This window comes from Arachis ipaensis, chromosome B1, assembly GCF_059453495.1.
Source record: "Arachis ipaensis isolate K30076 ecotype BB chromosome B1, ASM5945349v1, whole genome shotgun sequence".
In the NCBI taxonomy this organism is placed as follows: Eukaryota; Viridiplantae; Streptophyta; class Magnoliopsida; order Fabales; family Fabaceae; genus Arachis; species Arachis ipaensis.
The window spans coordinates 70,939,478-70,944,351 of record NC_142436.1 but is presented as its reverse complement, the minus strand read 5'-3'; the positions used below and the strand labels follow the sequence as shown (position 1 = coordinate 70,944,351).

At 33.9% G+C, this 4,874-nt stretch overlaps 1 non-coding gene across 1 annotated transcript; it reads right to left on the bottom strand.

The window, feature by feature from the left end:
* Nucleotides 1–4,193: 4,193 nt before the first annotated feature.
* Nucleotides 4,194–4,301, bottom strand: LOC148576971 (small nucleolar RNA R71). Its single transcript, XR_015904624.1, has one exon. It is a non-coding gene; the product is annotated as a small nucleolar RNA R71 (small nucleolar RNA).
* Between the last annotated feature and the right edge of the window lie 573 nt (nt 4,302–4,874).

Below are 4,874 nucleotides of genomic sequence, written 5' to 3'. Positions count from 1 at the left end.
GATCACAGATACATGATAAACAAGAGTGTATATATATATATACATACATACATACATACATACATACATACATACATACATACATACATACATACATACATACATACATACATACATAATATACAAAAGAGAACTAGACACAGCCTGCGGAGTTTAAGCCGGCTAGCTCAAACTGAATACATCATAGTGTTTTGGAATAAAATAGCAACATCCTAAACTCCGCAAGTTATGTCTAGCTCTCTTTTGGGTATATATATATATATATATATATATATATATATATATATATATATATACTCTTGTTTATCTCATATCTATGACCCTTTTCTCACCTTTACACGTTTGGTAAACAGGGTAATCTAACTTAAGGAAATTCTAAACTAACAAAAACACTTTTGTCCTATAGCCTTCGTGATGAGCGGATAATTTATACGCTTTTTGGCATTGTTTTTACATAGTTTTCAGTATAATTTAGTTAGTTTTTAGTATATTTTTATTAGTTTTTAATTAAAATTCACATTTCTGGACTTTACTATGAGTTTGTGTGTTTTTCTGTGATTTCAGATATTTTCTGGCTGAAATTGAGGGACTTGAGCAAAAATCAAATTCAGAGGTTGAAGAAGGACTGCAGATGCTGTTGGATTCTGACCTCCCTGCACTCAAAGTAGATTTTCTGGAGCTACAGAACTCCAAAGGGCGCGCTCTTAATTGCGTTGGAAATTAGACATCCAGGGCTTTCCAGCAATATATAATAGTCCATACTTTGCCCGAGTTTAGATGACGCAAACTAGCGTTTAATGCCAGTTTCATGCTGCATTCTGGAGTTAAACGCCAGAAACAGGTTGCAAAGTGGAGTTAAACGCCAGAAACAGGTTACAAACTGGCGTTCAACTCCAAGAGAAGCCTCGACACGTGTAAAGCTCAATGCTTAGCCCAAGCACACACCAAGTGGGCCCCAGAAGTGGATTTCTGCATCATTTACTCATTTCTGTAAACCCTAGTAACTAGTTTAGTATAAATTGGACTTTTTACTATTGTATTTAGATCTTCGGATCAGATCTTTGATCAGTTTTATGCTATCTTAGACCTTTATGGGGGCTGGCCATTCGGCCATTCTTTGACCTTCATCACTTATGTATTTTCAACGGTAGAGTTTCTACACACCATAGATTAAGGTGTGGAGCTCTGCTGTTCCTCATGAATTAATGCAAAGTACTATTGTTTTTCTATTCAATTCAAGCTTATTCCTATTCTAAGATATCCATTCGCACCCAAGAACATGATGAATGTGATGATTATGTGACGCTCATCATCATTCTCACTTATAAATGCGTGCCTGACAAACACTTCCGTTCTACATGCAAACAAGCTAGAATGAATATCTCTTAGATATCTAATACAGAGGACCGAGTCCAAGATATTAGAATCTTCGTGGTAGAAGTTAGAACCCATGGACAGCCATTCCTGAGATCCGGAAAGTCTAAACCTTGTATGTGGTATTTCGAGTAGGATCTGGGAAGGGATGGCTGTGACGAGCTTCAAACTCGCGAGTGCTGGGCGTAGCGACAGACGCAAAAGGATAGTAAATCCTATTCCAGTATGATCGAGAACCGACAGATGATTAGCCATGCAGTGACAGCGCATTGGACCATTTTCACAGAGAGGATGGGATGTAGCCATTGACAACGGTGATGCCCTACATAAAGCTTGCCATGGAAAGGAGTAGGAATGATTGGATGAAGACAGCAAGAAAGTAGAGGTTCAGGAGGAACGAAAGCATCTCTATACGCTTATCTGAAATTCTCACCAATAAATTACATAAGTATCTCTATCCTAGTTTATATTTTATTTATGTTTTTATTATCAATTCACCATAACCATTTGAATCCGCCTGACTGAGATTTACAAGGTGACCATAGCTTGCTTCAGGCTGACAATCTCAGTGGGATCGACCCTTACTCACATAAGGTTTATTACTTGGACGACCCAGTGCACTTGTTGGTTAGTTGTGCGAAGTTGTGATAAAGAGTTGAGATTACAATTGTGCGTACCAAGTTGTTGGCACCATTAATGATCACAATTTCGTGCACCAAGTTTTTGGCGCCGTTGCCGGGGATTGTTCGAGTTTGGACAACTGACGGTTCATCTTGTTGCTCACATTAGGTAATTTTATTTTAATTTTAAGCTTTTATTTCTTATTTTCGAAAAATACAAAAAAAATTTCCTTCTTTTTTATTCTTCTGAAAATAATTTTCGAAAAAAATCCAAGAGAAAAAATTAATAAAATCATAAAAACCAAAAATATTGTGTTTCTTGTTTGAGTCTTGTGTCAAATTTTAAGTTTGGTGTTAATTGCATCTTTTTAATTTTTCTTAAAATTTTCGAAAACTCATGCATTTGTTCTTCATGATCTTCAAGTTGTTCTTGACAAGACTTCTTGTTTAATCTTCATATTTTCTTGTTTTGTGTCTTTTCTTGTTTTTCATATGCATTCTTGAATTATTAGTGTCTAGAGAATAAAAATTTTTAAGTTGGGTGTCTTGCATGTTTTTCTTTTCTTAAAAATTTTTTCAAAAATACATACTTGATGTTCATCATGATCTTCAAAGTGTTCTTGGTGTTCATCTTTGCATTCAAAGTGTTCTTGCATGTTTTCTTTGTTTTGATCCAAAATTTTTATGTCTTGAGTCTTTTTGATGTTTTTCTCTTTCCTTATTAAAAATTCAAAAATCTAAAAAAATATCTTTCCCTTTTTCATCTCATAAAATTCGAAAATTTGAGTTGACTTTTTCAAAAACTTTAAAATCTAGTTGTTTCTTATGAGTCAAATCAAATTTTCAATTTAAAAAATTCTATCTTTTTCAAATCTTTTTAAAAAATCAAATCTTCCTCATTTTTCTTTTATGATTTTCGACAATTTCAAAATAATTTTCAAAAATGTTTTTCTTATTTTGTTTCATATTTTCGAAATTTATGCTAACAATTAATGTGATTGATTCAAAAAAAATTTTAAGTTTGTTACTTGCCTAGTAAGAAAGGTTCAATCTTTAAACTCTAGAATCATATCTTTTTAGTTTCTTATTAGTCAAGTAATCAACTTTAATTTTCAAAATCAAATCTTTTTAAATTTCCTTTTCAAATCTTTTTCAAAATAAGTTTCAATCGCATCTTTTTCAAAATCAATTTCAAAATATTTTCTAACTTCTTTTCTAACTTCTTATCTTTTCAAAAATTAAGTTTCAAATCTTTTTCAATCAATCTTATCTTTTTGTTTGATTCTTATCTTTTTCAAAACTACCTAACTAATTCTCTCTCTAATTTTCAAAAATCACCTTCCTCTTTTTCAAAATTCCTTTTTAAATTAACTAATTGTTTTAAATTTAATTTAATTTGATTCAATTTTCCTTTCTTAATTTTTGAATTCTAATTTTTATTTTAAATTAAAAACAAAAATATTTTTTATTTTAGTTTATTTTTCGAAAATTCTTCTCTTTCATCTCCTTCTAATTATTTATTTATCTATTAACACTTCTCTTCTTCTTAAAAATTTGAACCCTCTCTCTCTTTCTGTGTTCGAATTTCTCTTCTTCTTCTACTCACATAAAGGAATCTCTATACTGTGACATAGAGGATTCCATATTTTCTGTTCTCTTCTTTTACATATGAGCAGGAACAAGGACAAGAACATTCTTGTTGAAGCTGATCCTGAACCTGAAAGAACTCTAAAGAGGAAGCTAAGGGAAGCTAAAGCACAACTCTCTGGAGAAAATCTGACAAAAATTTTCGAAAAAGAAGGAGGAATGGCCGAAAATAATAACAATGCAAGGAAGATGCTTGGTGACTTTACGGAACCTAATTCCAATTTACATGGAAGAAGCATCTCAATCCCTGCCATTGGAGCAAATAATTTTGAGCTGAAACCTCAATTAGTTGCTCTGATGCAACAGAATTGCAAGTTTTATGGACTTCCATCCGAAGATCCTTTTCAGTTCTTAACTGAATTCTTGCAGATCTATGATACTGTTAAGACCAATGGGGTTGATCCCAAGGTCTACAGGCTTATGCTTTTCCCATTTGCTGTAAGAGACAAAGCTAGAATATGGTTGGACTCTCAACCTAAAGACAGCCTGAACTCTTGGGATAAGCTGGTCACGGCTTTCTTAGCCAAGTTCTTTCCTCCTCAAAAGCTTAGCAAGCTTAGAGTGGATATTCAAACCTTCAGACAAAAGGAAGGTGAATCCCTCTATGAAGCTTGGGAGAGATACAAGGAACTGACCAACAAGTGTCCTTCTGACATGCTTTCAGAATGGACCATCCTGGATATATTCTATGATGGTCTGTCTGAATTATCTAAAATGTCATTGGACCATTCTGCAGGTGGATCCATTCACCTAAAGAAAACGTCTGCAGAAGCTCAAGAACTCATTGACATGGTTGCTAATAACCAGTTCATGTACACTTCTGAGAGGAATCCTGTAAGTAATGGGACGCCTCAAAAGAAGGGAGTTCTTGAAATTGATACTCTGAACGCCATATTGGCTCAGAATAAAATATTGACTCAGCAAGTCAATATGATCTCTCAGAGTCTGAATGGATTGAAGGAATCATCCAACAGTACTAAAGAGGCCTCTTCTGAAGAAGAAGCTTATGATCCTGAGAACCCTGCAATAGCAGAGGTGAATTACATGGGTGAACCCTATAGAAACACCTATAATCCCTCATGGAGAAATCATCCAAATTTCTCATGGAAGGATCAACAAAAGCCTCAACAAGGCTTTAATAATGGTGGAAGAAACAGGTTTAACAATAGTAAACCTTTTCCATCATCCACTCAGCAACAGATAGAGAATTCTGAGCAGAATCCATCTAGCTTG